Source organism: Suncus etruscus, chromosome 14 (genome assembly GCF_024139225.1).
Source record: "Suncus etruscus isolate mSunEtr1 chromosome 14, mSunEtr1.pri.cur, whole genome shotgun sequence".
Taxonomy (NCBI): domain Eukaryota; kingdom Metazoa; phylum Chordata; class Mammalia; order Eulipotyphla; family Soricidae; genus Suncus; species Suncus etruscus.
The window spans coordinates 48,151,418-48,163,696 of record NC_064861.1 but is presented as its reverse complement, the minus strand read 5'-3'; the positions used below and the strand labels follow the sequence as shown (position 1 = coordinate 48,163,696).

The window sequence follows — 12,279 nt, the reverse complement described above, 5'->3', positions numbered from 1 at the left end:
GATGACCTGGGCTAAAAGATAACACTGAATCACCCCTGGGGGCTATGTCTACTGGGCTACTTAAGGCTGCAGTCTTCTTCACCCTGCCCTCCCTCCCCCACCTTCCAGAGTCTCCTCACCCAGGAGTGCAGGGGAGAAGCTGCACAGTTCATAGAGGAAGGCACAAAGGTAGAAGTCTCCAAGAGACTGTGAACAAAGCAAGCCTTTTATTCCTACCTAAAGATAGACTTGGATCAGTACTTCTCAAAGAGCCACTTCACTTGAAGGAACATCTCAGCAGCTCCCCAAATAAGACCACAAAATGGCACCAGTAAGACACACTTCAGCATTTCTCCATCACGTCTGCTAAGCTAAAGGGGCTAACCAAGAATAATTGAGAATGTCGGTGGGGAAAGAATCCAGAGGGAATGTTTCTTTCATCAGCTTCCTCATCTGTGAAGGAGTCTATGTAGTGACACCTCAAGCTCTCAGGAGGATGACACAAGATAATCCCTTTAAGTGCTCTGCAAAATGCCCAGCACATACAAAAGGCTGGACAAGTGTTAGAGATTGTTACTTGTATACGTATTTTTTTTTAATTTAGGATTAGAGATCACTGAAAATAGGGATAGTATTTTTTGCCATTCTAAAATGCACCAGCCATGAATATGAATAATTAATACACACATGCCTTCCGTGATCCCTCCCATTTTTCTCCTCAGACCAGTATTGACATCACTACATGACTCACTCACAGCCTGGTATTGTGGAAAGTCAAGGGACAGTCATGGGCAGGGGAGTGGTGCAAGTGGAATGCCCAGGCTAAGGGAAGGACAGTGTCCTGCTCCAAAAGTTTAACCTCAAGTACCAGGACAGAGAAGCAGGGATGGACCTCAGGGCTCCATTTGGCAACTTTGGTATTTCAGATGTTCCTGAAGAATGACCCATATATTTGTAAAGGAAAAGTGAAAAAGAAATACAAAGGGAGGAAAAGAAAAAGAGAGAGGCAAAGAAGGGGGGGGGGAAGGACAAAAGGTGGGAAAGTGTTGTTTATAGAACCCAGCTGCTTGGGCCTTGGCGCCAGCAGCCCCTCATCCTGCTATTTTATGCTTGCAACCCCACTGCCCCCATTGGCACAGGTACAACTAAACGTTGACTTCAATGCTTCAGAGAGCACTCGACTGATTTTGTACATGATTAATTGCCAAAGACATGGCTGGCCATATGGAACAGAGAAAGCATCAAGTAATTCATACTTCTGTATGTGATCGTTTGGCCCCTGTTGTTTTAATGTACAGGAAAGAGCTAGTATAGTACAGCCCTGGTGTCTTGCCCCTGACAGCCCATTAAGAAATCTCAAAGCACCTAGTCGAAGTTATGCTGCTGGCTTTTCAATAGCAGCCTAATAAAACAGAAGCAAAGCTTTCCAACTAGTCTTAAATCTTTCACATACAGTACATTAACTACCGCAGCTAAAACAACGGGCTTCTTATTATAGGAAATGGGATTTGATTTCTAGATTCTGCATACTTACTGAAAGCTTTTTTTTTTTTTTGACCTTTATAGCATTTACAAAACCATTGTTCTTTTTCTCCCTGTTTTCCAAGTAGTCAAACAGATTCTATTGTTTCAGTTGCATTTACTCATAGTAACTATTCCATGTAGTCTATATAATACAATTGATTCATGGAGAGGTGAAAGAAACAGCATAGTTATTCTTCCCAAGAGAGCCCAGGAATCATTCTAACTTCTGAAGCATTAACTTTCTTAAAAAAAAAAAAATGAAATCTGAACTCTAAGGGGCAAAGCCTTACAAACATGCTTATTACCCTCACCTCCCTGTCCTATCACTCTGAACTAAATCTATTTGATGTGGTAATGAATATCCATTTTCCAGTTGTTCTATAGTTGACTCTGGGTGACACCATTCTAGGCAAAAGAAAAAGTGCCACCATAGGCTTAACACCTCTCATAGTCTACTTGCTTTGTCCACTACTAATATCTCTGCAGACTAGAATTTTCAGTTTGAGAACTATATAGAAACACACACACACACACACACACACACACACACGTGCGCGCGCACACACGCACGCATGCGCGCATGCACGCACACACACACACAATCTTCCACCTTTCAAGGATTTTCAAATGACAGCACCTAAAACTATTAATAGCACCTGTAGTTTCCTTTGTCAGTTCAGGAATATACTATTAGGGATATCTTCACTGGCATTCTTCATTAGATGTTATTTCTAGAATGCTTTATGTCTGAGGTTGTTTAGCTATTGAAATTTTCCTTATACCGGAAGACACTATATATGGGAAATTCCATCTAACTGCCTAGTCATTAGCAGGACTCAGTAGCCTTTGAAATGAGTTAATAAACCAGTAGAGTCCTAAACCATGGGAAATTCCCTACCTCCAAATGTCTCTCCTTTCTTTGAATATCCTGGTGCTTTCCAGGATGAGCAACTCAACTAATAAAATAATATCATAAAACAGAGAGTCTGGCAAAGACTCTAAGAAGAAAATAAAAAAAAATAAAAGTGACTCAATAACATGGCAATGATGACACAAGAACTCTACAAGGAAAACAAGTATTTTCACTGACCATGACCTCATCAACATTTATCTTGTTTCATTTGGACAGACATTGCAAGGTCTGATGATGATGCAGTTCCCATTTTGTGAGCACAAAAACTATGACTGGGAAGGTGACGTGCCCAAGGCAACACACACCAGCACAGAAACATTGCATGCAAATTTCTCACATTTCTAGCTCACTATTCATTGCCATGAAAAACTTTGATAAATTAAATGCTGTGTAAAATACTGTCATGTCACAAACATAATAAAGTATTATTTCATTTATAGTATTCGTTATGTGCATATATGTGCATTATATATTATAAAGATAAAAATATTATTCTAAAGTCTCTGTCATGGAAATCAACTTACTATAGCTACAAAACCTTTGATTAAAAAAAAAAAGAAGCCCCAGTTTAAACTACAGTTATGGCAAAGAGTAATACTCTCTGAATCTAGATTAAGTCAAGACATATGTACAAATTCACATAATGAATACTAGAATGACAGCTGACTTTTCTCCAATTACTTTTGTAGTGCCTTATCTTTTTTTATCTTTTCATCAAAAACCATTCCCTCTACCGATAAAAGCAATAATTCTCCCACCCCCGCCACCATATATACATACCCCAGTTCCCACCTGCCATTTCTAAGAACCTCTCCTGCTCTGATGTAAACTTTGCCCCGGCTTTTAAATGAAGGCCAAAGAACTGGCCAGCTATACCCAGCACTAAATAACTGAGCCACTGATGATGTTTGGCCTAGTAGCTTTAGCACCTTCTGATCCTTGGGCAAGTGAAAAGTTACCCAAGATCTACATCAGATCATCTCCCCCCTTCCCCCAGCCACCACACAAAGGCTGAAGTAGTCTGTCATGCACACTGGATTATATGAAGTGTAAAACATTGTGGGAGAGGGGAAAAGGGTGAGGGTGAGGTGCTTTGAAAGGGAACAGGGGGAAAAAGAAATCACACTTGCAAGAGGATCCAGCTGACAGCTCAGTCCCTAACAAGTGAGACAAGTGAATATGTTTGGAAACATTGTGAATGCAGGAAGAGAGCAGGCCTTTTGTCTGCTGCCCTACAGTGTGTCTTTAACCCAACTGCTGCCTGCATCACTGAACATATGTTTTCTACACAAGAACTGAAGCAGAAAAGGCTCTTTGTTATAATTCACTCCTTTGTATATATCTGCTTCCCCCCTTCTGTTCACCCCCTCTTTCAGTAACATCCAAACCAAAGCCCTGGTGGAAATTGCAACTGCTCGGGAGAGTGAAGCCAGAGTGCCCAGCTGAGACCCTTCCATTGATCCCAGGCCTCTCACACGCTGCTCCTCTCACAGTTGCAATCACCACACGAGGCGCATTTATTTAGTGCTTACTAAGTGCCAAGCAACACAAATGTTCTACCAGCATGAGCTCATTTAACCCACCACTGCCAACTAAGCTGCATTTCTCTCTTAAAGAAGGAAACTGAGGCACAGAAAGCGTAAACAATGACAGAAGAGCTTAGTTTAGATTTAGAGATTTGGAAATGCATATTAGACACCTAGTAGATGGGTATGAGATAAAAGCGAATGAAAAAAACAAATTTTCTAGATTTGAAGCATTGGATAACACCCCCCCACCCCCCACACACACACCATTCTGCATTTATTTATTTTTATTTCCTATTTTTTTAGTTTTAGAGCTACAACCGGAGGCACTCAGGGATCTGCACTCAGGAATCACTCCTGGTGGGATTCAGGGGATCATATATAGTGCTGGAGATCAAACTCAGGTCAGCTATGTGCAAAGCAAGTCCCTTATCCACTGTACTGTCTCTCCAGCCCTTTTCTCTTTGGGAGAGGTGAGTTTGGAGCATACCCAGCAGTGCTCAGGGCTTACTCCTGGCTCTAGTGCTCAGGGATCACTCCAGGCAGAAACTGAGGCCTATATGTGGTATTGGGGATCAAACTCAAGTCAGCTATGTGCAAAGCCAGTGCCTTACCCTACCCACTGTACCATTGCTTCAGCTTCTCTTTTATCTAATGTTATAGGTATTTGAAGCATGGGGTTGGGGGTGGTCATCCTGATGATGCTCAGGGTAGTGATGTGGTCGGGCCAATAGTGGTTCAGTGCTTGGGCCAGTAGTGCCTGGAAGCCATATGGTGCCAGGGCTGAACTTTGACCCATTTATCTGGCCTCCATTCTTCACTTTAAACACCAACATAAATAAGCTGCAAATTGGAGACATCAGAAATTCAAATGAAATCAGAATTCCAACTGAAGCAAAGTTGATGAAGCTGGTTTCCCAAGTCTTGGGGAAGGGAAAAGTTATGGTCGGGGAGTTAAGAAACTCCTCTTATGTCCTTAGCGATTATAGCATGGGAAGAACTCGGGATATGGGACTCTACTTGCTTCAGTAGATTGAGTTACTATGATGACTTACTGTTATGATGACTTACCCTCCCTGTACCTCAGTTTCTGTACCTGTACACGGGAAACTTAGAGCATTTATATTTTAGAGGGTTGACAGAATTTCATTTTCAGACATAAGGTCCTGAAAACAGTACACAGATAAAGCAGTGAACAAGAGTTAGCTAAATTAGTGCTCCAGTCACCACAAACCACAGTGAAGCTGCTAATGCTCCACTGTTTTTTGTACTACAGACACCTATATTTCTCTTTCTACTCAGTTCTGTCCACATCCTATTTCTAGCACAGATACCTTGGAATGGAAATGACAATGACAGGATGATATAGCAGTTAACATTATTGAGTCCTCACTACAGCCAGATGCAGTTGCATGGTGATTCACTTTTATCTCTCTCTTTTTTTTTTTTTTTATTTTGGGCCACATCCAGTGATGCTCAGGGGTTACTCTTGGTTATGTGCTCAGAAATTGCTCCCAGCTTTGGGGAACATATGGGATGCTGGGGATCAAATAGGTCAGTCACGGGCAAGGCAAATGTCCTACCACTACACAACCACTCTGGCCCCTATTTTATCATTTTAATATGGGATGCTTCATGAATTTGTGTGTCATCTTCACACAGGGACTGTGCTAAATCTCTGAACCTTTCAAGTTTTTGTAAACATGCTGCTGAAGCAAGCACTGTGATTGTATTATTCAATCCACTAAATATCATCTATGAAATCAAGGTATTATTGTCTTCCTTTTGGTTAAGCAATTTACCAAATTTTACACCATTAGAAAGTAACAGAAAGAACTCTGACTCAGGCCAACAGACCCCAGTGAATGAAGCCTGCAAATAAGGCCTGACTTAGCCTTTATGGAATACTTTTATCTACAATGCCTCCTTTAGTTCTCATTTTTAAAAACACAGTTGAGATAGGGGATCCAAGGATAACTCTAGGAAAAGTGTCTGCCATGCAAGCATGAAGGCCCCACATCCCAGTCACTCATTCTGAGTCCTCTGTTTAGGACCCCAGAGTGGCAATGGGATGTGTGCCCCCCACCACACTGCAGACAGGCATGTACAAGCACCGTAACTAAAATGCTCACATGCACACAGCCAAGTGTGTGACACTCAGCAGCCACCGCCATCTGAGAGCCTGAAACAACCACAATGGAGACTGAATTGCCCTAGATGAATGCTGTGGCTCAAGGTACAAGCACTGAAAGCAGAACAGAAACCAGGTATATAATGCTACCTTTAGGTTTACCATCACAACGAAAGCAAGGAATGTGAGAAAAACCGTGGGAGTGAGCTAGCAGAAGTGTTATGAGCCAGGGTACTGTCAAGAAAAATCTCAGGTACCACTCAACCAAATAAGCTATATTAATATAGAAATTGCACTGAAGTTCGAAATTATGTGTTCCAACTCCATATCCAATACATTTTACATGAACCACTTGGAACAGGATATGGTAAAAACAAATTCCCAAGTAATAAGTCCATTAATTTGAGTCTCTGCATTTCGGTGGACATCCATAATGTCTCAATATCTGGCTACTAGGTGCTCACATGTAGTATATACATACATACAACATACAAAACAGATTACAAAGATTACATAAAATAGAAGCTGTGGTCACTTAAGGTCTTAGGATATTCTGGTTTATAAAAAATCATCTCTAAAATAGTTACTCCATGAGAAAGCCCATCTATGATCAATCATGACCTTAATGCTCTCATTTAATACAGATCTGCTAAGCCCCATTAGCTCTTTAGTTCTAAGGTAATGAAAACTAACATACAAACCTGTATGGACAAAGGTGTAATTAATACATTTCACCACATACATCTGTTCACCCTCCAAAAATCTTGTTCTTCTTGGAATTCCAGAGGCAGCTCACATTATTGACAATGTGACTATTAAAACTCTAAATGAAGGAACAATCTGGTAGGGAAAGATAATTCTGGGAAAATCACATGGGCAGAGTTGCTGCACTGTCCTTAGATAGTATCTACCTAAGACAAATGCTGTCCCTGCCTAGGCCACTCTGTAAACAAAACTGTCTACAAAACCTTCAATGTCAGCATACTTGCAGTTTAGTACAGACCTACACAGAGGAGACATACAGAGAGACTGAAGACACCATTAGCAGATACACATATACATAGTTTTGAGACAACGTTTTTCATATAGATTCATTTAAGTGCCAATTAGTCAGTAATTTGGGTAGAGTCACCAGCTATTAAAAATATGTTCTTTGGGGCCAGAGAGAAAGTACAGTGGCTAATGTACTAATGCCCTGGTACACAGAACTGGGTTCGATTCCTGGTACCCCAGATGATCTCCTGAGCACCACAATAAATTATTCCTGAATACAGAGTCAGAAGTAACCCCTGAGCATTACTAGTTATGGAATAAAAAGAAAACAAACAACGATTAACAAAAAATTTTCAGTAGGTACATTACAATCTTAAATACTTATTATCAATAATAGTAAAATCTCTCCCCAAAGAGCATTATCATGTGTCAAACCTTGTCCACTTCACTTTTCACTAAATCCTTGGAATAAATTTGGTGTGATAGGTTTTTATTATTATCCGAATTCATAGATGAGGAAAATCAAGGCACAAATATATTAAGCAATCTGCCTCAGACCACAGATGGTATGTAAGTGGTAGGGCCAGGTTTCAAACCCAGGAAGTTCTGCCCTCTTACCCACTAAGTTTAGGAGACTAATATATAATAATAATAATAATAATATAAGGATCATTTTAATGAGGCAGGGATACATCATCTCAGTGCATTCTTCCAAAAACCTTTCAAGGTTAGGGTTAGTATCCTTAACAAACTTGGATTCCTAGTGTTTATAAAACATGCTCCAGGATCTTATTGCCAAAGAGGGCAGAACTGGACAGTAAGTGATGCTGAGCTCTTTACATCATTTCAATAGCAAACAGGAGTTCAGAGATGGGATATACTTATTGGAAAGAGCTATCTGGAGTCAGCGGTCTCAATTGTCCACCCCTCTTGGATACATGGACATAGCGGAGGCAGAGAGAAGCTTGTAAACTGCAAAATAGAAGGCAAGATTCTGAGTTCTCAAAATGGTTTTTATTTGGGGCGGCCCACACCCAGTGATGCTCAGGGGTTACTCCTGGCTATGCACTCAGAAATAGCTCCTAGCTTGGGAGACCACATGGGATGCTGGGGATCGAACCCATGTCAAACCTGGATCAGCCATGTGCAAGGCAAATGCCCTACTGCTGCGCTATCACTCAGGCCCCATCAAAATGTGTGTTTTTTTTTTGGTTTTTGGGCCAAGCGTTGCTCAGGGGTTACTCCTGACTGTCTGCTCAGAAATAGCTCCTGGCAGGCACAGGGGACCATATGGGACACCGGGATTCGAACCAACCACCTTTGGTCCTGGATCGGCTGCTTGCAAGGCAAATGCCGCTGTGCTATCTCTCTGGGCCCTGTTTTTTTTTTTTTGTTTGTTTGTTTGTTTTGTTTTTTTTAGTTTTTGGGCCACACCCGTTTGGCGCTCAGGGGTTACTCCTGACTATGTGCTCAGAAATCGCTCCTGGCTCGGGGGACCATATGGGACGCCGGGGGATGGAACCGAGGTCCTTACTTGGCTAGCGCTTGCAAGGCAGACACCTTACCTCTAGTGCCACCTTCCTAGCCCCCAAAATGTTTCTTGAGTCAGATTCACTGCAGACATCTCAGAACCTTCCAATCCCAACTGTCCCAAAAATCAAGGTTTAAAACAATATCACTTAGGGTTTTCCCTACCATCTCTTTTCCCCTTACCATCTCTCACATTTATGAATGTCACATAGGACAGAAATATGACTATCAGATGAGAATACTAACTTCCGTATGCTAGTATGATGCACTAATTCTTTTGTTTTTGTTTTTGTTTTTGGGTCACACCCAGCAGTGCTCAGGGGTTACTCCTGGCTGTCTGCTCAGAAATAGCTCCTGGCAGGCATGGGGGACCATATGGGACACCAGGATTCGAACCAACCACCTTTGGTCCTGGATCGGCTGCTTGCAAGGCAAACGCCGCTTCACAAATTCTTGAGATTGAGGCAAAAACTACTTTGTTCAAATATGTAGTGCCCCTGATCATCATGACGTTTGGCACCAAAGGCTTAGGCACCAAACACAGATCCTTCCCAGTTAGGAATAGAGCCAATGTGCACAAGAGCATGAGAGCATGAGTCACGGAGTAGCTTCACATTTAAGCACTTGTGCCTGAAGCTTAGGGGGGGGGTAAAGTTTTCAACTCTAGTCTTTGCAGAAATTTATCAATGGAAACTACCACAGCACTACCTTCATTCTGAAATCATTCTAACTGTGACTTTGAAAAAAGAAACTATTAGGATGGCGCAAGGAGAAGACAGAGATTTGGCTCGTGAATGGGCGATTTGGTACCTTCATCTTGAGCAATAAAAGGAATTTTTCAGAGGTCTGCCTTTGCCCTGGAACTCATCCTTTAATGTCTCCTACTGAGAGTGCTTTGGGGTCTGGAATAAAAAACTACATTTCATTCATTGGCAGGTGAAAGGAAGCAAGTGTTTCAACCCCGTCTTGGATGCCTATGCGAAAAGCTATACGCCATGCACAAAACACCTTGCTATCAATAGACGTGGAGCATGCAGGGTTAGCTGAAGCTAAACTCTGAGAAGGGAAGGTGGCCATCACCAGGCTGCTCTGTGCACACAAGAGCAACAAAATTTACACTTCTGTCTTCAGCAATACAATCTAAAACCCGCGAGCTACCACGGCTGTTGGCATGAACTCCTAATTAACTCTAACTTGCCACATTCAGAACAGTTTTATGCTTTGATAAGCAGATATTATTGGCTCATCTTAGAAAGATAATTACCTTTTCTGCCTTGTTTAGCGGTTCTACATTCCGAACCTAAAGATTAAACTGTTGTAAAAAACCAGTGATGGGCACGGTCCTTTCATGCTGAAATTGTCTCCGTGAGACTGAGCAGGAAGACTTTAACTTTGGGGTTTAGACAATGGGTACTCTGAAAGGATGAGAAAAATGGGGAACAACTGCACCTCCTTCCCCCACCGGTGTTCAAGTCTCCCACCTGCTGCGGTATTTTTGTTTCACTAACAAAGAAGCCTTCATGTTCCAGGCTCATATTTAATGTTTGCTGAACTGGCCCCTTTGGGCGTTGGTTTAACTCTTAAGGAACGGAAAGAAAAAAAAACACTTCCTGCCAGACAAGTAAACTAGACTGATAGCCTCTGATGGGTTTTGATAGAACCACACACACAAATGCATGCATGTGTCTCTGAATACATGCACATCTGCCTTCTCACCTTCATTTGGATGCCGCCCCAGGGCTGGGGAGTGCTCTATTTATATTTAATAAAATATTACAGGCCACTAGGAGCTGCATAACATTTGTGATTTCATGGTTTGCTACAGTAACAGGTGCTGGGGTAAACCGGAATGCAAAGCGTTAAAAGGAAAAGTGTGGGGAGAGGGGGGCATCACTTCAGAGACATTAAGCAGCTTTAAACACTGACAGTAGAAAGGGAGAAATTTTAAGCAATTTGGTCGGGTCAGTAAAAAGAAACACAGGTCAAAGGAACAAAATGGTACCCCAAATTTCTGCCTATTGATAAATGGGAATAGTGCCTCGTGGTTGGGTGCACAGGCAAAGGCTAAGCAACTGTTGTATGGAAACAAAAATATGCTCCCTTTGTGGCACTCTGACAATAAGTTACTTCAGCTTGGTGAACGCCTGAGGCCCCCATTCTCCCTGTATATGCGGCTAGGGTATACATTAATGAAAACAAAAGGGTCCATTTTCATTGTAACCATGCAGAAGGGTTAAGCATTTGACCTTCAAGTATGGTGTGCTTGTGCTCGGTGGTAAGGCTCTTGACAATATAAACAAGAATTACTGCTGTTAGAGAAAGGGGACACAATTAAAAACAATCTCAGATGCTTGTTGTACAGCTGTTCAAGTTTCAGCTCTGTCTGACCTCTAAGGATGCTACATGTTTAACTGAGACAATTTAAGATATTTTAGTGAGTCCCCTAAACCATTCACCATCACGATCCTTCCACTTGGGAATACCTAGCCTTAAACACAAAGCATTTTCCCAGTAATGAGATTTTACGCTGTGGGGTTTACCCTGAAGGCCCTTTGCCTTCCCAATCTGTCCTCCTCTGCTCTCTGACCATTCCCAGAAGCAGGAAAAGGCCAGTTCTTACAGGAGCTTGTCAGAAGGCTGGCCTGGTTGACATTAGAGACAGCACAGCTCCTTTAAGATTCCACTTTCCACAAAGCAAAGTCTTAACAGGATTGACTTTCAAAAAAAAGAAGGGATGTTACTGATGTGTGCTGGGGGAGGGGGTATGGTGAGGGGTGTTACTCAGTTCATAATAGCTTAATTTATCTGAAAAGAATTTTTCATTATTTGAACAGAACAGTCAAGTCTTCAAATCTGAAAAGGAATCCCAAACAGTTAAAAATAGCAAAAACAAACCATGCTTCTGAAACAACAGAGAAGATGGTTTGAGAAAGAGAAAGAAAAAAATTCTAAGGTAAAAGACTAGCTTCTTTGTCCAGGCTAAGGGAAAGCATTGTCTTCCTTTGTTTGATCTTCCTAGAGTCAGCAAAGGCTCTTAAACTCTTCCACAGAAAAGACAGCCCCTGGGCAGTGGCTGAGAGAAGGTGCTGTCCACCACTGTGGCAGGACAATGCTGGAAGCACTGCAAAGCCACTCTGGGCCAACAAGAGCCTTTTCATGAACAAACTGTGGCAGCCGGGTCCGGCTTTGAGGAGTTGAATCTTCCCACTTCTCAGGAAGAAAGGAAGTCATACCCAGGGGAAACAAAGGCAGGAGACTGGCCAAATCACATACAGAGAGGGGTGCCGGGAAAGTTTTGCTTGTCAAACACACTTTAATCTCTAAAGTCACTGGGCTTTGAAGTTGCCCCAAACAGAAAACCTACATGGTTTGCAAGATTTACAGCATTTCTAGTGGGAACAGTTTCATGCTCCAGGGTTTTTCCTTCGGAGATTAAGGTTTATTTTATCCCCGATGTTCAATGTGTCTGACTCTAGAGCTTCATCAGAAACAAGGACATTTCCTGCCCTCTGACTCATCAAATACACCAAACTTTTATTCATCAAATCAAGTTCGTTTTCCAGGGAACAAAGCCACTTGGAGTTGATCCAAACTGTGGGGTAATCACTGTCATTCTAACAAGACAGAAGTGTTTCTTTTGCAAAGAGTCAGCTCCTAAGAGAGATCACCAAAAAAGTGACTTT

General features: G+C 42.0%; 1 protein-coding gene and 1 non-coding gene across 3 annotated transcripts in view; both read right to left on the bottom strand.

The window, feature by feature from the left end:
- FTO (FTO alpha-ketoglutarate dependent dioxygenase) overlaps positions 1–12,279 on the bottom strand; it is a 428,549-nt gene that overhangs the window by 184,581 nt on the left and 231,689 nt on the right. The gene's annotated exons all lie outside the window — the stretch shown is intronic.
- On the bottom strand, positions 5,560–5,664 carry LOC126029282 (U6 spliceosomal RNA). The gene has a single exon (XR_007502908.1). It is a non-coding gene; the product is annotated as a U6 spliceosomal RNA (small nuclear RNA).